Consider the following 26,443-nt stretch of genomic DNA (forward strand, 5'->3'; position numbering starts at 1 on the left):
CATCATATACAGTGCTCCACTGCCTTTCTGCTAGAGTCACACACACACCGCACACTCACATACACAGCCACCTCCCATCTCAGAAGCACCTCCCTGCCTTCCATCATATACAGTGCTCCACTGCCTTTCTGCTAGTCACACACACACCACACACTCACATACACAGCCACCTCCCATCTCAGAAGCACCTCCCTGCCTTCCATCATATACAGTGCTCCACTGCCTTTCTGCTAGAGTCACACACACACCGCACACTCACATACACAGCCTCCTCCCGTCTCAGAAGCACCTCCCTGCCTTCCATCTTATACAGTGCTCCACTGTCTTTCTGCTAGTCACACAAACACCGAACACTCACACACACAGCCACCTCCCATCTCAGAAGCACCTCCCTGCCTTCCATCATATACAGCGCTTCCCTGCCTTTCTGCTAGTCACACAAGTACCACACACTCACATACACAGCCACCTCCCACCTCAGAAGCACCTCCCTGCCTTCCATCATATACAGTGCTCCACTGCCTTTCTGCTTGAGTCACACACACACCGCACACTCACATACACAGTCACCTCCCATCTCAGAAGCACCTCCCTGCCTTCCAACATATACAGTGCTCCACTGCCTTTCTGCTAGAGTCACACACACACCGCACACTCACATACACAGCCACCTCCCATCTTAGAAGCACCTCCCTGCCTTCCATCATACACAGTGCTCCACTGCCTTTCTGCAAGTCACACAAACACCGCACACTCACACACACAGCCACCTCCCATCTCAGAAGCACCTCCCTGCCTTCCATCATATACAGTGCTCCACTGCCTTTCTGCAAGAGTCACACAAACACCAAACACTCACATACACAGCCACCTCTCATCTCAGAAGCACCTCCCTGCCTTCCATCATATACAGTGCTCCACTGCCTTTCTGCTAGAGTCACACACACACACCGCACACTCACATACACAGCCACCTCCCATCTCAGAAGCACCTCCCTGCCTTCCATCATATACAGCTCCACTGCCTTTCTGCAAGAGTCACACAAACACCGCACACTCACACACACAGCCACCTCCCATCTCAGAAGCACCTCCCTGCCTTCCATCATATACAGTGCTCCACTGCCTTTCTGCAAGAGTCACACAAACACCACACTCACATACACAGCCACCTCTCACCTCAGAAGCACCTCCCTGCCTTCCATCATATACAGTGCTCCACTGCCTTTCTGCTAGAGTCACACACACACCGCACACTCACATACACAGCCACCTCCCATCTCAGAAGCACCTCCCTGCCTTCCATCATATACAGTGCTCCACTGCCTTTCTGCTAGAGTCACACACACACCGCACACTCACATACACAGTCACCTCCCATCTCAGAAGCACCTCCCTGCCTTCCATCATATACAGTGCTCCACTGCCTTTCTGCTAGAGTCACACACACACCGCACACTCACATACACAGCCACCTCCCATCTCAGAAGCACCTTCCTGCCTTCCATCATATACAGTGCTCCACTGCCTTTCTGCAAGAGTCACACAAACACCACACACTCACATACACAGCCACCTCTCATCTCAGAAGCACCTCCCTGCCTTCCATCATATACAGTGCTCCACTGCCTTTCTGCTAGAGTCACACACACACCGCACACTCACATACACAGCCACCTCCCATCTCAGAAGCACCTCCCTGCCTTCCATCATATACAGTGCTCCACTGCCTTTCTGCAAGAGTCACACAAACACCGCACACTCTCACACACACAGCCACCTCCCATCTCAGAAGCACCTCCCTGCCTTCCATCATATACAGTGCTCCACTGCCTTTCTGCAAGTAACGCAAACACCACCCACTCACATACACAGCCACCTCTCATCTCAGAAGCACCTCCCAGGTTTCCATCATATACAGTGCTCCACTGCCTTTCTGCAAGAGTCACACAAACACCGCACACTCACACACACAGCCTCCTCCCATCTCAGAAACACCTCCCTGCCTTCCATCATATACAGTGCTCCACTGCCTTTCTGCAAGAGTCACACAAACACCGCACTCACATACACAGCCACCTCCCATCTCAGAAGCACCTCCCTGCCTTCCATCATATACAGTGCTCCACTGCCTTTCTGCTAGAGTCACACACACCGCACACTCACATACACAGCCACCTCCCATCTCAGAAGCACCTCCCTGCCTTCCATCATATACAGTGCTCCACTGCCTTTCTGCTAGTCACACACACACCACACACTCACATACACAGCCACCTCCCATCTCAGAAGCACCTCCCTGCCTTCCATCATATACAGTGCTCCACTGCCTTTCTGCTAGAGTCACACACACACCGCACACTCACATACACAGCCTCCTCCCGTCTCAGAAGCACCTCCCTGCCTTCCATCTTATACAGTGCTCCACTGTCTTTCTGCTAGTCACACAAACACCGAACAGTCACACACACAGCCACCTCCCATCTCAGAAGAACCTCCCTGCCTTCCATCATATACAGCGCTTCCCTGCCTTTCTGCTAGTCACACAAGTACCACACACTCACATACACAGCCACCTCCCATCTCAGAAGCACCTCCCTGCCTTCCATCATATACAGTGCTCCACTGCCTTTCTGCTTGAGTCACACACACACCGCACACTCACATACACAGCCACCTCCTATCTCAGAAGCACCTCCCTGCCTTCCATCATATACAGTGCTCCACTGCCTTTCTGCTAGAGTCACACACACACCGCACACTCACATACACAGCCACCTCCCATCTGAGAAGCACCTCCCTGCCTTCCATCATACACAGTGCTCCACTGCCTTTCTGCAAGAGTCACACAAACACCGCACACTCACACACACAGCCACCTCCCATCTCAGAAGCACCTCCCTGCCTTCCATCATATACAGTGCTCCACTGCCTTTCTGCAAGAGTCACACAAACACCAAACACTCACATACACAGCCACCTCTCATCTCAGAAGCACCTCCCTGCCTTCCATCATATACATTGCTCCACTGCCTTTCTGCTAGAGTCACACACACACACCGCACACTCACATACACAGCCACCTCCCATCTCAGAAGCACCTCCCTGCCTTCCATCATATACAGTGCTCCACTGCCTTTCTGCAAGAGTCACACAAACACCACACACTCACATACACAGCCACCTCTCACCTCAGAAGCACCTCCCTGCCTTCCATCATATACAGTGCTCCACTGCCTTTCTGCTAGTCACACACACACCGCACACTCACATACACAGCCACCTCCCATCTCAGAAGCACCTCCCTGCCTTCCATCATATACAGTGCTCCACTGCCTTTCTGCTAGTCACACACACACCGCACACTCACATACACAGTCACCTCCCATCTCAGAAGCACCTCCCTGCCTTCCATCATATACAGTGCTCCACTGCCTTTCTGCTAGAGTCACACACACACCGCACACTCACATACACAGCCACCTCCCATCTCAGAAGCACCTCCCTGCCTTCCATCATATACAGTGCTCCACTGCCTTTCTGCAAGAGTCACACAAACACCACACACTCACATACACAGCCACCTCTCATCTCAGAAGCACCTCCCTGCCTTCCATCATATACAGTGCTCCACTGCCTTTCTGCTAGTCACACACACACCGCACACTCACATACACAGCCACCTCCCATCTCAGAAGCACCTCCCTGCCTTCCATCATATACAGTGCTCCACTGCCTTTCTGCTAGAGTCACACACACACCGCACACTCACATACACAGCCACCTCCCATCTCAGAAGCACCTCCCTGCCTTCCATCATATACAGTGCTCCACTGCTTTTCTGCAAGAGTCACACACACACCGCACACTCACATACACAGCCACCTCCCATCTCAGAAGCACCTCCCTGCCTTCCATCATATACAGTGCTCCACTGCTTTTCTGCAAGAGTCACACAAACACCACACACTCACATACACAGCCACCTCTCATCTCAGAAGCACCTCCCTGCCTTCCATCATATACAGTGCTCCACTGCCTTTCTGCTAGTCACACACACACCGCACAGTCACATACACAGCCACCTCCCATCTCAGAAGCACCTCCCTGCCTTCCATCATATACAGTGCTCCACTGCCTTTCTGCTAGAGTCACACACACACCGCACACTCACATACACAGCAACCTCCCATCTCAGAAGCACCTCCCTGCCTTCCATCATATACAGTGCTCCACTGCTTTTCTGCAAGAGTCACACAAACACCACACACTCACATACACAGCCACCTCTCATCTCAGAAGCACCTCCCTGCCTTCCATCATATACAGTGCTCCACTGCCTTTCTGCTAGTCACACACACACCGCACAGTCACATACACAGCCACCTCCCATCTCAGAAGCACCTCCCTGCCTTCCATCATATACAGTGCTCCACTGCCTTTCTGCTAGAGTCACACACACACCGCACACTCACATACACAGCCACCTCCCATCTTAGAAGCACCTCCCTGCCTTCCATCATATACAGTGCTCCACTGCCTTTCTGCAAGAGTCACACAAACACCACACACTCACATACAAAGCCACCTCTCATCTCAGAAGCACCTCCCTGCCTTCCATCATATACAGTGCTCCACTGCCTTTCTGCTAGTCACACACACACCGCACACTCACATACACAGCCACCTCCCATCTCAGAAGCACCTCCCTGCCTTCCATCATATACAGTGCTCCACTGCCTTTCTGCAAGAGTCACACAAACACCGCACACTCACAGCCACCTCCCATCTCAGAAGCACCTCCCTGCCTTCCATCATATACAGTGCTCCACTGCCTTTCTGCAAGAGTCACACAAACACCACACTCACATACACAGCCACCTCTCATCTCAGAAGCACCTCCCTGCCTTCCATCATATACAGTGCTCCACTGCCTTTCTGCTAGAGTCACACAAACACCGCACACTCACATACACAGCCACCTCCCATCTTAGAAGCACCTCCCTGCCTTCCATCATATACAGTGCTCCACTGCCTTTCTGCAAGAGTCACACAAACACCGCACACTCACATACACAGCCACCTCCCATCTCAGAAGCACCTCCCTGCCTTCCATCATATACAGTGCTCCACTGCCTTTCTGCTAGTCACACACACACCACACACTCACATACACAGCCACCTCCCATCTCAGAAGCACCTCCCTGCCTTCCATCATATACAGTGCTCCACTGCCTTTCTGCTAGAGTCACACACACACCGCACACTCACATACACAGCCTCCTCCCGTCTCAGAAGCACCTCCCTGCCTTCCATCTTATACAGTGCTCCACTGTCTTTCTGCTAGTCACACAAACACCGAACAGTCACACACACAGCCACCTCCCATCTCAGAAGAACCTCCCTGCCTTCCATCATATACAGCGCTTCCCTGCCTTTCTGCTAGTCACACAAGTACCACACACTCACATACACAGCCACCTCCCATCTCAGAAGCACCTCCCTGCCTTCCATCATATACAGTGCTCCACTGCCTTTCTGCTTGAGTCACACACACACCGCACACTCACATACACAGCCACCTCCCATCTCAGAAGCACCTCCCTGCCTTCCATCATATACAGTGCTCCACTGCCTTTCTGCTAGAGTCACACACACACCGCACACTCACATACACAGCCACCTCCCATCTGAGAAGCACCTCCCTGCCTTCCATCATACACAGTGCTCCACTGCCTTTCTGCAAGAGTCACACAAACACCGCACACTCACACACACAGCCACCTCCCATCTCAGAAGCACCTCCCTGCCTTCCATCATATACAGTGCTCCACTGCCTTTCTGCAAGAGTCACACAAACACCAAACACTCACATACACAGCCACCTCTCATCTCAGAAGCACCTCCCTGCCTTCCATCATATACATTGCTCCACTGCCTTTCTGCTAGAGTCACACACACACACCGCACACTCACATACACAGCCACCTCCCATCTCAGAACCACCTCCCTGCCTTCCATCATATACAGTGCTCCACTGCCTTTCTGCAAGAGTCACACAAACACCACACACTCACATACACAGCCACCTCTCACCTCAGAAGCACCTCCCTGCCTTCCATCATATACAGTGCTCCACTGCCTTTCTGCTAGTCACACACACACCGCACACTCACATACACAGCCACCTCCCATCTCAGAAGCACCTCCCTGCCTTCCATCATATACAGTGCTCCACTGCCTTTCTGCTAGTCACACACACACCGCACACTCACATACACAGTCACCTCCCATCTCAGAAGCACCTCCCTGCCTTCCATCATATACAGTGCTCCACTGCCTTTCTGCTAGAGTCACACACACACCGCACACTCACATACACAGCCACCTCCCATCTCAGAAGCACCTCCCTGCCTTCCATCATATACAGTGCTCCACTGCCTTTCTGCAAGAGTCACACAAACACCACACACTCACATACACAGCCACCTCTCATCTCAGAAGCACCTCCCTGCCTTCCATCATATACAGTGCTCCACTGCCTTTCTGCTAGTCACACACACACCGCACACTCACATACACAGCCACCTCCCATCTCAGAAGCACCTCCCTGCCTTCCATCATATACAGTGCTCCACTGCCTTTCTGCTAGAGTCACACACACACCGCACACTCACATACACAGCCACCTCCCATCTCAGAAGCACCTCCCTGCCTTCCATCATATACAGGGCTCTACTGCCTTTCTGCTAGAGTCACACACACACCGCACACTCACATACACAGCCACCTCCCATCTCAGAAGCACCTCCCTGCCTTCCATCATATACAGTGCTCCACTGCTTTTCTGCAAGAGTCACACAAACACCACACACTCACATACACAGCCACCTCTCATCTCAGAAGCACCTCCCTGCCTTCCATCATATACAGTGCTCCACTGCCTTTCTGCTAGTCACACACACACCGCACAGTCACATACACAGCCACCTCCCATCTCAGAAGCACCTCCCTGCCTTCCATCATATACAGTGCTCCACTGCCTTTCTGCTAGAGTCACACACACACCGCACACTCACATACACAGCAACCTCCCATCTCAGAAGCACCTCCCTGCCTTCCATCATATACAGTGCTCCACTGCTTTTCTGCAAGAGTCACACAAACACCACACACTCACATACACAGCCACCTCTCATCTCAGAAGCACCTCCCTGCCTTCCATCATATACAGTGCTCCACTGCCTTTCTGCTAGTCACACACACACCGCACAGTCACATACACAGCCACCTCCCATCTCAGAAGCACCTCCCTGCCTTCCATCATATACAGTGCTCCACTGCCTTTCTGCTAGAGTCACACACACACCGCACACTCACATACACAGCCACCTCCCATCTTAGAAGCACCTCCCTGCCTTCCATCATATACAGTGCTCCACTGCCTTTCTGCAAGAGTCACACAAACACCACACACTCACATACAAAGCCACCTCTCATCTCAGAAGCACCTCCCTGCCTTCCATCATATACAGTGCTCCACTGCCTTTCTGCTAGTCACACACACACCGCACACTCACATACACAGCCACCTCCCATCTCAGAAGCACCTCCCTGCCTTCCATCATATACAGTGCTCCACTGCCTTTCTGCAAGAGTCACACAAACACCGCACACTCACAGCCACCTCCCATCTCAGAAGCACCTCCCTGCCTTCCATCATATACAGTGCTCCACTGCCTTTCTGCAAGAGTCACACAAACACCACACTCACATACACAGCCACCTCTCATCTCAGAAGCACCTCCCTGCCTTCCATCATATACAGTGCTCCACTGCCTTTCTGCTAGAGTCACACAAACACCGCACACTCACATACACAGCCACCTCCCATCTTAGAAGCACCTCCCTGCCTTCCATCATATACAGTGCTCCACTGCCTTTCTGCAAGAGTCACACAAACACCGCACACTCACATACACAGCCACCTCCCATCTCAGAAGCACCTCCCTGCCTTCCATCATATACAGTGCTCCACTGCCTTTCTGCTAGTCACACACACACCACACACTCACATACACAGCCACCTCCCATCTCAGAAGCACCTCCCTGCCTTCCATCATATACAGTGCTCCACTGCCTTTCTGCTAGAGTCACACACACACCGCACACTCACATACACAGCCTCCTCCCGTCTCAGAAGCACCTCCCTGCCTTCCATCTTATACAGTGCTCCACTGTCTTTCTGCTAGTCACACAAACACCGAACAGTCACACACACAGCCACCTCCCATCTCAGAAGAACCTCCCTGCCTTCCATCATATACAGCGCTTCCCTGCCTTTCTGCTAGTCACACAAGTACCACACACTCACATACACAGCCACCTCCCATCTCAGAAGCACCTCCCTGCCTTCCATCATATACAGTGCTCCACTGCCTTTCTGCTTGAGTCACACACACACCGCACACTCACATACACAGCCACCTCCCATCTCAGAAGCACCTCCCTGCCTTCCATCATATACAGTGCTCCACTGCCTTTCTGCTAGAGTCACACACACACCGCACACTCACATACACAGCCACCTCCCATCTGAGAAGCACCTCCCTGCCTTCCATCATACACAGTGCTCCACTGCCTTTCTGCAAGAGTCACACAAACACCGCACACTCACACACACAGCCACCTCCCATCTCAGAAGCACCTCCCTGCCTTCCATCATATACAGTGCTCCACTGCCTTTCTGCAAGAGTCACACAAACACCAAACACTCACATACACAGCCACCTCTCATCTCAGAAGCACCTCCCTGCCTTCCATCATATACAGTGCTCCACTGCCTTTCTGCAAGAGTCACACAAACACCGCACACTCACAGCCACCTCCCATCTCAGAAGCACCTCCCTGCCTTCCATCATATACAGTGCTCCACTGCCTTTCTGCAAGAGTCACACAAACACCACACTCACATACACAGCCACCTCTCATCTCAGAAGCACCTCCCTGCCTTCCATCATATACAGTGCTCCACTGCCTTTCTGCTAGAGTCACACAAACACCGCACACTCACATACACAGCCACCTCCCATCTTAGAAGCACCTCCCTGCCTTCCATCATATACAGTGCTCCACTGCCTTTCTGCAAGAGTCACACAAACACCGCACACTCACATACACAGCCACCTCCCATCTCAGAAGCACCTCCCTGCCTTCCATCATATACAGTGCTCCACTGCCTTTCTGCTAGTCACACACACACCACACACTCACATACACAGCCACCTCCCATCTCAGAAGCACCTCCCTGCCTTCCATCATATACAGTGCTCCACTGCCTTTCTGCTAGAGTCACACACACACCGCACACTCACATACACAGCCTCCTCCCGTCTCAGAAGCACCTCCCTGCCTTCCATCTTATACAGTGCTCCACTGTCTTTCTGCTAGTCACACAAACACCGAACAGTCACACACACAGCCACCTCCCATCTCAGAAGAACCTCCCTGCCTTCCATCATATACAGCGCTTCCCTGCCTTTCTGCTAGTCACACAAGTACCACACACTCACATACACAGCCACCTCCCATCTCAGAAGCACCTCCCTGCCTTCCATCATATACAGTGCTCCACTGCCTTTCTGCTTGAGTCACACACACACCGCACACTCACATACACAGCCACCTCCCATCTCAGAAGCACCTCCCTGCCTTCCATCATATACAGTGCTCCACTGCCTTTCTGCTAGAGTCACACACACACCGCACACTCACATACACAGCCACCTCCCATCTGAGAAGCACCTCCCTGCCTTCCATCATACACAGTGCTCCACTGCCTTTCTGCAAGAGTCACACAAACACCGCACACTCACACACACAGCCACCTCCCATCTCAGAAGCACCTCCCTGCCTTCCATCATATACAGTGCTCCACTGCCTTTCTGCAAGAGTCACACAAACACCAAACACTCACATACACAGCCACCTCTCATCTCAGAAGCACCTCCCTGCCTTCCATCATATACATTGCTCCACTGCCTTTCTGCTAGAGTCACACACACACACCGCACACTCACATACACAGCCACCTCCCATCTCAGAACCACCTCCCTGCCTTCCATCATATACAGTGCTCCACTGCCTTTCTGCAAGAGTCACACAAACACCACACACTCACATACACAGCCACCTCTCACCTCAGAAGCACCTCCCTGCCTTCCATCATATACAGTGCTCCACTGCCTTTCTGCTAGTCACACACACACCGCACACTCACATACACAGCCACCTCCCATCTCAGAAGCACCTCCCTGCCTTCCATCATATACAGTGCTCCACTGCCTTTCTGCTAGTCACACACACACCGCACACTCACATACACAGTCACCTCCCATCTCAGAAGCACCTCCCTGCCTTCCATCATATACAGTGCTCCACTGCCTTTCTGCTAGAGTCACACACACACCGCACACTCACATACACAGCCACCTCCCATCTCAGAAGCACCTCCCTGCCTTCCATCATATACAGTGCTCCACTGCCTTTCTGCAAGAGTCACACAAACACCACACACTCACATACACAGCCACCTCTCATCTCAGAAGCACCTCCCTGCCTTCCATCATATACAGTGCTCCACTGCCTTTCTGCTAGTCACACACACACCGCACACTCACATACACAGCCACCTCCCATCTCAGAAGCACCTCCCTGCCTTCCATCATATACAGTGCTCCACTGCCTTTCTGCTAGAGTCACACACACACCGCACACTCACATACACAGCCACCTCCCATCTCAGAAGCACCTCCCTGCCTTCCATCATATACAGGGCTCTACTGCCTTTCTGCTAGAGTCACACACACACCGCACACTCACATACACAGCCACCTCCCATCTCAGAAGCACCTCCCTGCCTTCCATCATATACAGTGCTCCACTGCTTTTCTGCAAGAGTCACACAAACACCACACACTCACATACACAGCCACCTCTCATCTCAGAAGCACCTCCCTGCCTTCCATCATATACAGTGCTCCACTGCCTTTCTGCTAGTCACACACACACCGCACAGTCACATACACAGCCACCTCCCATCTCAGAAGCACCTCCCTGCCTTCCATCATATACAGTGCTCCACTGCCTTTCTGCTAGAGTCACACACACACCGCACACTCACATACACAGCAACCTCCCATCTCAGAAGCACCTCCCTGCCTTCCATCATATACAGTGCTCCACTGCTTTTCTGCAAGAGTCACACAAACACCACACACTCACATACACAGCCACCTCTCATCTCAGAAGCACCTCCCTGCCTTCCATCATATACAGTGCTCCACTGCCTTTCTGCTAGTCACACACACACCGCACAGTCACATACACAGCCACCTCCCATCTCAGAAGCACCTCCCTGCCTTCCATCATATACAGTGCTCCACTGCCTTTCTGCTAGAGTCACACACACACCGCACACTCACATACACAGCCACCTCCCATCTTAGAAGCACCTCCCTGCCTTCCATCATATACAGTGCTCCACTGCCTTTCTGCAAGAGTCACACAAACACCACACACTCACATACAAAGCCACCTCTCATCTCAGAAGCACCTCCCTGCCTTCCATCATATACAGTGCTCCACTGCCTTTCTGCTAGTCACACACACACCGCACACTCACATACACAGCCACCTCCCATCTCAGAAGCACCTCCCTGCCTTCCATCATATACAGTGCTCCACTGCCTTTCTGCAAGAGTCACACAAACACCGCACACTCACAGCCACCTCCCATCTCAGAAGCACCTCCCTGCCTTCCATCATATACAGTGCTCCACTGCCTTTCTGCAAGAGTCACACAAACACCACACTCACATACACAGCCACCTCTCATCTCAGAAGCACCTCCCTGCCTTCCATCATATACAGTGCTCCACTGCCTTTCTGCTAGAGTCACACAAACACCGCACTCACATACACAGCCACCTCCCATCTCAGAAGCACCTCCCTGCCTTCCATCATATACAGTGCTCCACTGCCTTTCTGCAAGAGTCACACAAACACCACACTCACATACACAGCCACCTCTCATCTCAGAAGCACCTCCCAGCCTTCCATCATATACAGTGCTCCACTGCCTTTCTGCTAGAGTCACACACACACCGCACACTCACATACACAGCCACCTCCCCTCTCAGAAGCACCTCCCTGCCTTCCATCATATACAGTGCTCCACTGCCTTTCTGCTAGTCACACACACACCGCACACTCACATACACAGCCACCTCCCATCTCAGAAGCACCTCCCTGCCTTCCATCATATACAGTGCTCCACTGCCTTTCTGCAAGAGTCACACAAACACCACACACTCACATACACAGCCACCTCTCATCTCAGAAGCACCTCCCTGCCTTCCATCATATACAGTGCTCCACTGCCTCTCTGCTAGAGTCACACACACACCACACACTCACATACACAGCCACCTCTCATCTCAGAAGCACCTCCCAGCCTTCCATCATATACAGTGCTCCACTGCCGCTCTGCTAGAGTCACACACACACCGCACACTCACATACACAGCCACCTCCCATCTCAGAAGCACCTCCCTGCCTTCCATCATATACAGTGCTCCACTGCCTTTCTGCAAGAGTCACACAAACACCACACACTCACATACACAGCCACCTCTCATCTCAGAAGCACCTCCCCGCCTTCAGTCATGTACGGTGCTCCACTGCCTTTCTGCTAGTCACACACACACCGCACACTCACATACACAGCCACCTCTCATCTCAGGACCACCTCCCTGCCTTCAGTCATGTACGGTGCTCCACTGCCTTACATGCAACGATACCGATCAGCAAAGGGGAGGCCATGGACTTTTTATGTTTATGTACAGAGGAGTTAAAGATTACATGGTGTTGAAGCCAGAATCCATCTGTTTGTCCGTTCCTCTTTCTGTCAGTCACCTTGGCTAGCTACGCCAGCCTGCATCTGTGATTTGTGACTGAACATGTGTGTTGTGGATCTGCGTGTATCTGATAGTGTTCTCTCTCTGAGCCTCACAGTGTCTGTGTGCATCGGTGACTGCATGTCTTGTGCTCGTGGTCCATGTGTCATGATATTTATAGGTCATTTGTGCACTGCTACATGTATGCCTGGACTGTGTGTGTTTCTGACTGTGTGTTGCACCATGTGTGTATTTATGCATGTAGGTGTTCTGCTATAGGTGTGCTATACGTCAATATGGATGTCGCTATCTCCATAGGGGTGTACATCTATGCCAATATGTGCATGCACAGGACAAACGTCGGGCCAGTTGGCTTTGCTGATTCTTGTTAGAAGAGGCACCATAAGTCGCTCTGATGGCTGCCACGTCCAAGTGTCTCCTCTCTGCCTGTATCCTTCCAGATTGCAACTACCAGTTGTTTTAAACTTTGTTACGGTGCCCGAGGTAAAGTGCTTTGCAGGCACAGCATGTGATGAGCTTGTCAGGGCGCAGCTGGCTCTGTGCTGTGCTTTACAAAAGGCATCGGTGTGGCCTGGGAGGGACAAAACTCATTTGTTCCATTTTCACAGCAGATTTGTATATGCGCTTTGAGATGCTTAAAAATATGCAGGACATGAAATGAATGTTGATAAATGGTTACTCACCTGCTTGCAAGACAAGCCCTTCTCTGGGCTCTCGGATAACCGGGTGCAGCAAAGAAACGTCTCTTTAGAGTGGCCAGGCTGCAGCTCTGGAATAAGTAGCAGTGACAAGGGGCCAAAGTCTGAATTCAGGCCTTGTGGTGATTTCCACATGTAGCAAGGTAAACAGTGTCGTTCAGAGAAAACAGAGTTAAATACACAGCTGGGCTGTGGCCAGGCGCCCTGAAAGTTCACGCTGGCTTCATCACAGCTTTTATATCCTTACAATGAGGGATGACTGTGCCCTTGATGTCCTGGTGGGCTTCGACTGCTGATTCATCTCCAAAAATGCACTGAGAATAAGGCACATTTATGCGCATCTCAACTTCTTTCTCCCACCTGCTGATAAAGCAAATGACGAAAATGGTTGCAACCTTTTTTTCAAAAGCTGGGATAAAATAAGTAATTACTGTGTGAAACAGACCCTGAATTACTTTTTCCATAAGTAGAAGGGAGGGATACCTTCTTCCACCATGCAAAAAGTGACAGTTGTCCCGCCCAGGAAGTGATGTCGCATCTGTTACCGGGACTTCAGAGCCCCTGGGGTCCCTTTCTGGCAGTGACATCACTTTCGAGGGTGGGGGGGTGGAGGGGTGGGAGTTACGCCACCGTATTGGGTCATATGTGTTGTGACATTACCCCGGTCATGTGCTAGTCACGTGCTCAAGCTTCTATCACGTGGTTAGGATGCTGTCATAACAGGTACGGGTCCCAAGGTCTCGTGTCGAGGACTTTGTCACGGGTACATTTGCAACACTCTCGAAGAAGCATAGTATGTGAGTCTCTACCAAAGTGATCCTGGGCATGTTCAGCCAGCCGACACCCACGGACCCTTCAGCGGTCACTGCTGCCGGCACACCTACACCACCGCCAAGAACACGGACCCAGCACAACCCGACCACAACAACACAACTGAACCAAGACCCTGCATTGCATCCTCCTCAACGTCCGATCCCTCCACAAACATGCCACTGAAATCTGGGACCTCATGGACAGCACCACCCCGGACGTAGTGTTCTACAACAAAAACTGGACCAAAACCACCTCAGGACTGGAGAACAAGTTACTTACCTTCGGTAACGATGTATCTGTAAGAAACATTAGTTAGTTAGATTCCTCACCTTAGAATATCCCCAGGCGTCAGACTGGATCCGGAAGATTTTTCGTCAGCAATACCCCATGCGCGTCGCTAGGCTTCGTGTGCGGCTCCGCGTCCGTCGTTGGCGTCGTGCGCCGAATGACGTCGGAGTACTTAGACGCCGCCCTCGCGCGCTGACATCAGTTCTTGTACATAGCTTTCCGCACCAGGAACGCAGAGCCATGCAAGAGACCGACACTGGTGCCAAAAAATTCTAGGGGCCTGAAAAGGATAACCTTAACCCTAGATGTCAGTTCGCAGAACGGGGAGGATGGGTGGGTCGGTGAGGAATCTAACTAACTAATGTTTCTTACAGATACATCGTTACCGAAGGTAAGTAACTTGTTCATCTGAAAGAAACACGTTAGTTAGATTCCTCACCTTAGAATAGATACCCAAGAAATACCAACCGCGGTGGTGGGTCTGCGAACCAAGATCACACCAGTCCTGGAGGACAGAACGGCCAAAGAAGCCATCCCTCCGGACTTGGCTGTCTAGGCAATAATGCCTGGCAAACGTGTGTAGCGAAGCCCACGTTGCCGCCCGACAGATGTCCTGCAAAGGGACTCCCCGTCCCAGGGCAGTAGTAGCTGCTGTGGCCCGAGTAGAATGGGCGCGCAGCCCAACAGGAGGGTCCTTTTTCGCCAAGGAATAACAGATTTTGATGCACAAAACGACCCACCGGGAGATGGTCCTTTTGTGCACAGCTTTCCCCTTCTTAGCACCCACGTATCCAACGAAAAGTTGGTCGTCCACCCGGAACTGTTTTGTGCGGTCCAAATAAAAGGAGAGCGCACGTTTTGGGTCCAGACGGTGGAGCCTCTCTTCCTCTTTGGAAGGATGCGGAGGCGGAAAGAAGGTGGGCAAGGTGACAGATTGCCCAAGATGAAAGGGAGTCACCACTTTCGGTAGAAAGGAAGGACGAGGCCGAAGGACAACCTTGTCCGGATGAACAGATAGAAAAGGAGGCTTGGACGATAAAGCCTGGAGCTCACTCACCCGTCTAGCCGAGGTGATGGCTACCAGGAAAGCAGTCTTAAGCGTCAGAAGACGAAGAGGACAATTGTGAAGAGGCTCAAAGGGAGCGCACATTAGAAATGTGAGAACAAGATTCAAGTCCCACTGAGGCATTACAAAAGGGACAGGAGGGAACGTGTGAGTAATGCCTTTAAGAAAGCGTGTAACTACAGGGGACTTGAAAAGAGAAGGCTGATCAGGAAGCCGTAAGAAGGCAGAGATGGCAGCAAGATAACCTTTCAAGGTGCCCAAGGCAGAGCCCTGTTGGGCCAAAGAAAGAAGAAAGAGGAGAACCTCAGAAAGAGGGGCGGAAAGGGGATCCACAGCCTTTGCTGTGCACCATGCCACAAATTTGTTCCACCGGCAGGCGTATACCGTCTTTGTGGAGGGACGCCTGGATGCCAGAATGATATCACAGACTTCAGGAGGCAAGTCAAATGGCATCAACTGCAGCCGCTCAATCTCCACGCATGGAGGTGGAGGCTGGACAGGTTCGGGTGGAGGACCGTCCCCTGCTGCTGCGACAGAAGATCCTCCCGAAGGGGCAGACGTATCGGAGGATCGGTCAACATACTGAGTAGCTCGGGATACCAGTACCTTCGTGCCCAGTCCGGAGCCACCAAGATGACTTGGGCCCGGTCGTGCCTGATCTTCTTCAGCACTCTGGGCAGAAGTGGTATAGGCGGAAAGGCGTACAACAGACCGCAACTCCACTCGTGACGAAAAGCGTCGCCGAGCGAGTGCCGCCTTGGAAATTCCAACGCGCAGAACTGCTGACATTGCGCGTTCTCTTCGGTGGCGAATAGATCTAACCAAGGCTCTCCCCACTGCTGAAAGAGACCTTGCGCCACTTCGGAGTTCAGACGCCATTCGTGATCCATCATGCACTGGCGGCTGAGTTCGTCTGCTCTGGCGTTCAGAGAGCCCGCCAGATGTTGAACCACTAGGGTGACGCCCTGGTGTTCCAGCCATGTCCAGAGGCGCAGAGCCTCCTGACAAAGGGTCCACGACCCCACCCCGCCCTGTTTGTTGCAATACCACATGGCGGTGGTGTTGTCCGTGAACACCTGCACGACACTTCCCCTGACAGAGGGAAGGAAGGCTTTCAGTGCAAGTCGGATCGCTCTCAACTCCAACAAGTTGATGTGGAGGCGAGACTCCGCCGGAGACCAGAGGCCTCTGATCTCCGCCTCTCCCATATGGCCACCCCATCCCAGGAGGGACGCATCGGTCACTACGACAGGCTCCGGTAGGGGTAGGGAGAGGCTCCTGCCCGTGACCCAATCGCGGTCCGTGAGCCACCACTGCAACTGCTGTGCAGTGCCCTCCGAGATCAAGACATGGTCGGACAGGTTGCCGTGATGCTGGGCCCACTGAAACTTCAGGTCCCACTGCAGAGCCAGCATGCGCCGCCTGGCGTGATGCACTAGTAGGATGCAGGAGGCCATCAGCCCCAGAAGCCGCAACACTAGCCTGACTGAAACCCAGGATAGAGGCCAAAAGATGGGAATCAGGGCCTGCATATCCCGGACCCGCTGTTCCGGTGGATAGACCCGGAACTGCGCCGAATCGAGAACCGCTCCGATGAAGAGGAGCTTCTGAGAGGACTCAGGTGTGACTTCGGCACGTTGATGGAAAACCCCAGCAAATGCAGGAGATCCGCCGTAGTCTGGAGGTGGGAAACGACTGCCTGGGGCGAGCCCGCCTTAAACAACCAGTCGTCGAGATAGGGGAAGACTGGAACCCCTGATCTGCGCAGATGAGCTGCGACCACCGCCATCACTTTCGTGAACACCCGAGGGGCACTGGTAAGGCCGAAGGGGAGCACGGTGAACTGAAAGTGCTCCTGGCCCACCGTGAACCGCAGGTAACGCCAGTGGGCCGGCAGGACGGGGATGTGGAAATATGCCTCCTGCAAGTCCAACGCCACCATCCAGTCTCCAGGGTCTAGGGCAGCTAGAACCTGAGCCAAAGTCAACATTTTGAACCGTTCCTTCCGGAGGAAGGCATTGACGTTCCTGAGATCCAAGATCGGGCGTAGGCCCCCTTTGCCCTTCTTGGGAACCAGAAAGTAGTGGGAATAACAACCACGACCTACTTCTGGGCTCGGAACGCGCTCAACGGCCTTTTTGGCCAAGAGGGCCGCAACTTCCTCTCGCAGAAGATTCAAATGATCCTCCGAGATACGGTGGTGCTGCGGTGGCATGGCTGGAGGGGTCGTCTCGAAGGGGAGGAGTAGCCCCTTCAGACGATTTGCAGCACCCACCTGTCCGAAGTGATGGTACGCCAGTGGAGCAGGTGATGGCGAACTCTGCCTCCCACTGGCGAGGAATGGGCCTGAAAGCTCGGACTAGGAAGGCTTTGAGGCGGATGCTGCCGGGGTGGATGTGGACTGACCGCGTTGTCCTCCAGAACCGCCTCGGCGGAAACCGCGACCGTGTGCAGGTTGGTTCTGCGGCCGGTGGCTAGGCGGACGTGAGGAGGTGCCCCTTCCTTGGCCACGAAAGGGGCGAAAAGCGGAAGCTTGCGGCCGCGGGCCGAGAGATCCAAGGACTTGGCCGTAGCCCGGGAGTCCTTAAAGCGAGCCAGCGCACTGTCCGCTTTCTCACCAAAAAGGCGATTGCCATCAAAGGGCATGTCCATGAGAGTGCTCTGGACATCCTCCGAAAAGGACGTGGACCGCAGCCAGGCGTGAGGTCGAAGCGCCACCGTGGTAGAAATTGCCCTACCCAGCGAGTCCACAGTGTCAAGCCCACATCGGATTGCATGGCGCGCTGTATCCCTCCCATCGGCCAGAGCCTGGGAAAGTCGTATCCGGGCCTCCTCCGGGCACAGGGGCAGCACGTCCTCCACCGTATCGCACAGAGAGTGGGAATAACGGTCCAAGAGACAGGCGGTGTTCAAAGACCGCAGGCCTAAACTGAGTGAGGAGAACAGCTTCTTGCCGAACTGTTCCAGTCTCTTGGAATCCCGGTCCGGAGGGGCGGACAGGAAGGAGGATTGGGAGGTTGAGGCCTGGATAACCAGGCTCTCGGGGGTGGGGTGTTGCGACAGAAAACTGGGGTCGCCCGGAGCAGGGCGGTGGCGCCTGGCAACGTTCCTATCCACAGGAGGAACTGTGGAGGGCTTGGACCAGGTGCCCTGCAGAACGTCAATGAGGACCTCATTGAACTGCAGCAGAGGCTCAGTGGAGCTTACTGCAGACTGAAGCACCTCAGTGAGGATGTTAGTCCTCACAGCCACGGCAGGCAGCTCAAGCCCAAGGGCAGCAGCCGCCTTGCGCAGCACCACGGAAAAAGCAGCACCCTCCTCCGAAGCCGCTGTCGGAGGAGAGATGAATCCAGTGTCCGGTGAGTTATCCAGACCACTGGCCTCCCCCAGTTCATCTGCCCAGTCCTGCGAAAGTTGAGCCTGAACGGCCATAGGGTCCTCGGACCCCTCCCAGTCGCCCCCGTCATCCGATTCCTGGTAAACAGGAGGAATGATCGGAGCCGGACGATAGACATAGTGAGTCTCGAGCAGCGTCGGATGCGGCGTCGGTGGGCGCCGCATCGGCGTCGGGTCCGGACAGGGGCTGAACCGGGGAACGACGTCGACCGGAGTCGGCGTCGGAGGTGGGACCGGAGTCGGCGCCGGCGGAGGAGGCGTGACGAGGTCGACCGGCGTCGACGGGGGCCCAGGCATGGGCCCCTCGGGGACCTGCGGCGTCAGGGCCGGAGCCTCCGACGGCGCCGGAGCCTCCGACGGTGCTGGGGCCGGAGCCGCCGGCGCGCAAGGTCGCCCAGTCGAGTCCGCGGGGCCCGAAGGCGCGCCAGCGGGCGTCGTCAGCAGAGCCAGGTTCCTCATGGCCGAGAGGAAGGCACTGAACTCTGCCGGCGTCGTGTCAGTCCCAGGGACCGGCGGGTATGGGGACGTGCGCGGCACCTGCGGCTCCAACGGAGCCGCGGGGGTGTAACCACCCTGACCCTCGACGGAGTCGCGCGACCGGCGAGGGGAGTCCAAAGAGCGGTGTCGCCTCTTGGACTTTTTAGATCGCTTTGACTTACCCAAAGACTTCGAGCCAGACGAGCGATGATGTCAGAGCTCGAGAAGCTTACGGGACCGCTCCCGCCTAGCTTTCGAGGTCAGGGCCTTGCAGTCGGAACACGACTCCGCGTCGAGGCCCAAACAGTAGAGGCACCGGCGGTGGTGATCGGTCACCGACATCAGTCGGTGGCAATCATCGCAAGCCTTGAAACCAGGCATCCTACCGGCACCAGATGTCGATGACAAGGATCAAAAAGGATCAAAATATTTAGTCAAAAAAGACTAAAAGGGGTAGCTCTCCCGGATCGGCGCTTACTGGCGCGGAAAAAAGAAGAACTGACGTCAGCGCGCGAGGGCGGCGTCTAAGTACTCCGATGACGTCATTCCGGCGCACGACGCCAACGACGGACGCGGAGCCGCAGACGACGCCTAGCGACGCGCAAGGGGTATTGCTGACGAAAAATCTTCCGGATCCAGTCTGACGCCTGGGGATATTCTAAGGTGAGGAATCTAACTAACGTGTTTCTTTCAGATCATCGCCATCGCCATTCCCCAAGGATACAAGATCTCCAGGAAGGACCGTCCCATCCGGCCGGTAGGAGGAATCGCCATTGTCTACAAATCCACCCTCCACCTGAGCACACTCACCGGTGAGCCCACGGACCTGATGGAATACCTCCACTTCAAGATACTGGCCAGCCCCACCACCACCCTCCGAGGAACCCTCATCTACTGACCCCCTGGACCCTACGGACCTTTTGCCAACTCCATCACGAACATCATCTCCCCACAGGCCATCGCATCCACCAACTACATCGACAACCAACTGGACCCCAACACCACATCCCTCCTGGACAACCTCCACAACAGTGGACTCCGCCAGATCGTGACCGAGCCCACACACTCAGCAGGACACACCCTCGACCCCCTCTTCACTACAGGAAACTCCATCACCTTTTCAGCCTCACCACCGAACTCCCATGGACTGACTATCGGTGAGTCAACTTCACCTTCAGAACACCCACCATCCACAGACACCAGCACCTGCTCCCACGAAGAAACTGGACCAAAATCACCGACAACCAACTCACCTCCTCACTCAGCAACTCCACCCCAAACATCGCGGAAAACGACGACCCAAACACCGCAGCCAGAACCCTGCACAGATGGATCACCAACAGCGCCAACACCATAGCCCCACTCAAGAAAAACAACACCCACGCCAAGAAAGCCACCTTTTCTGCCACACCACCGAACTCCCATGGACTGATTATCGTTGAGTCCATTTCACCTTCAGAACACCCACCATCCACAGACACCAGCACCTGCTCCCACGAAGAAACTGGACCAAAATCACCGACAACCAACTCACCTCCTCACTCAGCAACTCCACCCCAAACATCGCGGAAAACGACGACCCAAACACCGCAGCCAGAACCCTGCACAGATGGATCACCAACAGCGCCAACACCATAGCCCCACTCAAGAAAAACAACACCCACGCCAAGAAAGCCACCTTTTCTGCCACACCACCGAACTCCCATGGACTGATTATCGTTGAGTCCATTTCACCTTCAGAACACCCACCATCCACAGACACCAGCACCTGCTCCCACGAAGAAACTGGACCAAAATCACCGACGACCAACTCACCTCCTCACTCAGTAACTCCACCCCAACCATCGCAGAAAACAACGACCCCAACACCGCAGCCCGAACCTTGCACAGATGGATCGCCAACAGCGCCAACACCATAGCCCCACTCAAGAAAAACAACACCCGTGCCAAGAAAGCCAGATGGTTTACCACCGAACTTTGAGAGTCCAGACGCACTTGCTGCTGCCTCGAAAAGGCCTGGAGGAACACCAAGTCCACAGAAGCCCACAACTTCAGAGCTGCCACCAACGCCCACCACCGACTCATCAGAGAAACAAGGAAAAAAGCAATTAAAGACAGAATCTCCACACACGCTCCCAACAGCAAAGAACTCTTCAACATCATCAAGGAGTTTGCCCAACCCACCAGCGAGTCTACTGACATTCCTCCCGCACAAGACCTCTGCGATAAACTCAGCAGATTCTCTTGGTAATCCAGGATGCACAACCGTTATGTGGCAAGACAACCCGGATTCACTTGAATAGATTCAAGTTCCTTGGTACGCTCAGTGTGATCCTGAGCAAGTAGTTGCGTTGATCTGTTATATGTCCAATCATGAGACCAGAGCTACGAAATCTGTATCCAGAGTTTCAAAGCACTAGATCTCATCAGGCCCGGACCCTTACCTGATATCTTGACCTCTAGCTTCTGTCTAGACAGAGGGTGCCATGATCTATAGAAAGTGACTATGTTCTTTGTACCCTGAGAGAAGCTCCTGCCTGAAGGCCGCGCTGCACAGTCTGGTTCTGGGTGGAGACTGGAGGGAGCGTTCTGCTGAGTGAGGCCTGGGCCAGGAAGGTTGGCAAATCCTGATATCTAGTGCCCAGTTACTTCAAAGCAAGCACACCAGAACTACCTTGGGCCATATTCTGAAGGAGCTATCGTCCAGTTAACGGCACTTTAGCGCAGCCAAAGTCCTAATAAATTTATCACCCCATTCACAAGCTGGTGTCAACAGCCCATATCACCAGTTTATCCGGGATAGCAGCCCCAAAAAACATCGCCACAGATGACTCCGCAATTATCGCAATGAGATGCAGAGTAGGCGTTCCCTTGCCAAAAGCCGCAAAAACACCAGTCCACAACATTCTCAACGACCAGACAGAACGGCAAAAAGACCAAGAAACATGCGATAAGGCGCGTTAGCAGCAGAAAATCAACACCTGCTCTGACCTGGTGCAAACTCGGACGGCAGCCTGCACTACAAAAGGGAGCCCAGCCTAGACCGACACCTGAAGAACAACAGATGCCATGGAGCCACTGAACATGCGTGCCAGACACCCAAGAGGGCCACAACACCCACCACCCCCAGGACCACCCCTCCCTGGCACCCCCCCACCCCTGCCAAAGACATGCCACATCAAATGCACAGAATCATGTACCAAATAATCCGCCTGATGTCGCACGATCACGTCTGGTGACATGCATGTTTCGCCACAAAAATGAGCATCACACATTCACCTTCGAAGAAACAAATGAAAATGTATTAAAACAAACACAGAACAGAAATGAAGACGCATGGCAGCTCCCCTCCGGACATTCTGTAGGTCACAGCCTGCAGGATGAAAATAATGATGAGAAGGTGTGTCCTGCGCACATCAAGGGATAGAGAGCGAGAGCGAAGGAGAGAGAGAGGAAGAGAGGGAGAGAGGGAGAGATAGACGGACAGAGAGGGGGAGAGATAGAGAGACGGACAGAGATGGGGAGATAGAGAGAGAGAAAAGAGAAGGACAGGGAGAGAGAGTGCCGACACTGTGCACCCAGGCCACACTGCTCACCTGCTGCCACCGGTGTGTCTCCAACCACATGCCGGTATGTAGTGCAGTTCACCAAATCCCACATCTGAGACTGACCCATCATCTGAAACAGAGTCCAGATACATGAAAGGCAATGTACATACAATTCAACAAGACATCATCGCCTGACCGCCCATGCGCACCCAGGCAGATGCACCCCAGCCCCTACCGCCGCCCAGCAGTGCATGCCTGCCCCTGCGCACACGGGCCTCACTGTTCACCTTCTGCCACCGGCGTGTAGATAAGTGGGCCCACCACGTACCACTGCAAGCCACAAGGCCGGGGCCTGCAGACATGACACCCTGCACATCATGCAGCCCCGCTCCGCAGGCCAATAGGTCTCACATTTGATGCTGGGTCTTGATTTCGCAATGGCAGAGCACATACCAGTGCACAGGGAATCATCACAGGCTGCACACCCGCTCAGCTCTTGAGGTGCCACTAACTCTGTGACCCACAAGGCCATGCCACGTGGCGGTAGGCCCCCGCTGTCCGTTGACTCAGGCCTACACTGCGGTCCAGCAGGGCACACAAAACCTGAGCAGTCCGGACCGCCGGGACAGGGCATCATCGCAGGCTGCACACCCGTTCAGCACTTATGGTACACTTACGGTGCCCCTACCTCAGTGCACCGAAAGTCACCGTCCCATGGCGGTGGGCCTTTGCCAGCCGCAGTGTATCCGGTGCCACTAAGTCTGTGCCCAGCAAGTCATGGACACTCTATGATTGGGTATTGTGGTGTGGATGCCATCAAGCCACCTCCTGGCCTGCGGAATGTGATGTTGCAGGCCCCTGGGTCCCCATGCCTACATGCACACCACACCGATACACCCCAAGAGAGGTTGGAAATGGCGTTGAGCATGTGCACCCGGCTCTTTTTATTGGCAGGGTCACATGTGCTGTGACTCGTGTGCTGGTGTGGGTATACACCAGCCGTGAGGGAGTGGCCATGGCATGCTGACAATTAGACCGGTGAGCCTCAGATCCCTACAGGGAAGACCTGGGACATCTAGCGTTGTCCCCCCCCCTGTAAACGTGAGCGGAGTGGGCTGGCCTGGTATATCCCAGTCCAGCGTAAGGGTTTGAACAATGACCCCGTGGCTCTGAGCGTTGTTCCATACTGGGCTGGACAAGGAAGTAACAAATGCGTGTTTTGCTGTTGTTGCGTCGGCACCACCCTGACAACATCAGGCAATGTGTCACCCTGTGACCCAAGACCAATGACATGAGCCACATGGACGTAAGAGGAATTCACTGACCCTACATTTGTCCATACTACCACACTTGAAAGACCATAGACACGACACTTCTGTGTGACAAAGAATGTTTAATGCACATTCAGTGGAGTGTTTCATCTGGAGCAGTACAGGGCCATGGAAAGTCCACTTAACAATGTTGGCCCATGGAGGGACATCCAGAGTCCTTCAGGGAATGACACGTCCAAAGGAAGAGGAAAAGTTCAGTCCGCAGCTGTGTCATTGGCTTTCATACAGAATATGGCAGTCCATTGCGAGGTACAACGTGAGTGTCGCTGAGTGTATCGGGGGACAGTGGAAGGTGATGATGCAGAGTGCAGAACCAAGATGATGCTGGCCATATGGCGGAGATGAATGCTACAGTTTTCTCTGTACCAGTAAGGTGGTTTCATCCGCAACTTCACCCCCTGCTGTCTCATGTGCCTCACGTGTGGGTGGTGCTGGCCTTTCTCCAGCACTGTGTGGCACTGACACTTCAGGGGGTGAAGATGTGGATGTAGTGGTGGCAGCAGCATGCATCTGCGCCAGGCCTTGTGGCAGCAATGCCATGAGGATGGTTTTGAGGTCATTGTGGAACCCAGCTACCTCTCGCTGGTGTGCAGAGGTGGCAGCCGCTCTTTCCTCATTGGACCGCTCCGTGTCCTCCATGAGCCTCCGCTTGAGTCCCAACTCCCGGGCGAGCTCGCTGGAGAAACTCTGACTAGACAATCGTTCTTGTCTCAGAGTCAGGACTCTGGCAATGTCAGCTATGGTTCATTGGAGTGCATGGAGCGGACTGTGGGTGTCTGCTGCAAAGAACATGTCCTTGTGTATCAATAGGTTTTCAGGCGACAATAAAAATGTAAAGGTAACCTCGGCAATTAATGTTTCTGTGGGAGAGAGATCAGAAGTTTTATCTAGTGGCTGTTTCCACTCATGCTAAAGTAGCACAGCGGATTAAGATGCCTGCTGCACAGAACATGTCCTTGTGTATTCGGAGGCTTTCAGGGAACAACAAAAATGTGAAGGTAACTTTGGCGATTAATGTTCCTGCTGGAAACAGATCCAAATGTTTATGTAGTGCTGTTTCCACTGGTTCTCAAGTAGTGCAGAGGATTAAGATGCCTGCTGCAAACATCATGTTTTTGTGTGTTCAGAAATTTTCAGGCAACAATAAAAATGTAGAGGTAACTCTGGTGACTAATGTTCCTGCAGGAGAGTGATCGGGAGTTTTTCTATTGACTGTTTCCACTCATGCTGAAGTAGCGTAGAGGATTAAGATACCTGCTGCAAAGAACATGTCCTTGTGTGTTCAGAGGTTTTCAGGCAACAATAAAAATGTAAAGGTAACTTTGGGGATTAATGTTCATGCTGGAAACAGATCAACATTTTTATGTAGTGGCTGTGTTCACTGGTGCTAAAGTAGCGCAGAGGATTAAGATGCCTGCTGCAAAGAACACGCCCTTGTGTATTCAGAGGTTTCCAGGCAACAACAAAAATGTGAAGGTAACTTTGGCGATTAATGTTCCTGAAGTAGAGGTTGGAGTTTTATCCTGTGGCTGTTTTCACTCATGTTATAAAAGCACAGATCATTAAGATGCCTTCTGCAAAGAACATGTTCTTCTGTGTTCAGAGGTTTTCAGGCAACAATAAAAATGTAAAAGGTAACTTTGGTAATTAATGCTTCTGCTGAAAAGAGATCAGAGCTTTATCTAGTGGCTGTTTCCACTCCTGTTAAAGTAGCACGGAGGATTAAGATGCCTGCTGCAATGAACATGTCCTTGTGTGTCCGGAGGTTTTCAGGCAACAATACAAATGTAAAGTCAACTTTGGCTATTAATGTGCCTGCTGTATAGATCAGAATGTTTATGTAGTGGCT

The 26,443-nt window shown here is 53.2% G+C and overlaps 1 protein-coding gene across 1 annotated transcript in view; it reads right to left on the reverse strand.

The window, feature by feature from the left end:
- The window catches only part of LOC146869599 (butyrophilin subfamily 3 member A3-like), a 299,341-nt gene extending 285,587 nt beyond the window's left edge, over window positions 1-13,754 (reverse strand). Inside the window, exon 1 of the mRNA XM_085608183.1 lies at window positions 13,661-13,754. The gene's annotated coding sequence lies outside the window, so the exon portion shown is untranslated. The remainder of the gene's footprint in view (window positions 1-13,660) is intronic.
- Window positions 13,755-26,443: the final 12,689 nt, after the last annotated feature.

The sequence above is a fragment of the Triturus cristatus genome, chromosome 1_1 (assembly GCF_964204655.1).
Source record: "Triturus cristatus chromosome 1_1, aTriCri1.1, whole genome shotgun sequence".
NCBI classification, from domain to species: domain Eukaryota; kingdom Metazoa; phylum Chordata; class Amphibia; order Caudata; family Salamandridae; genus Triturus; species Triturus cristatus.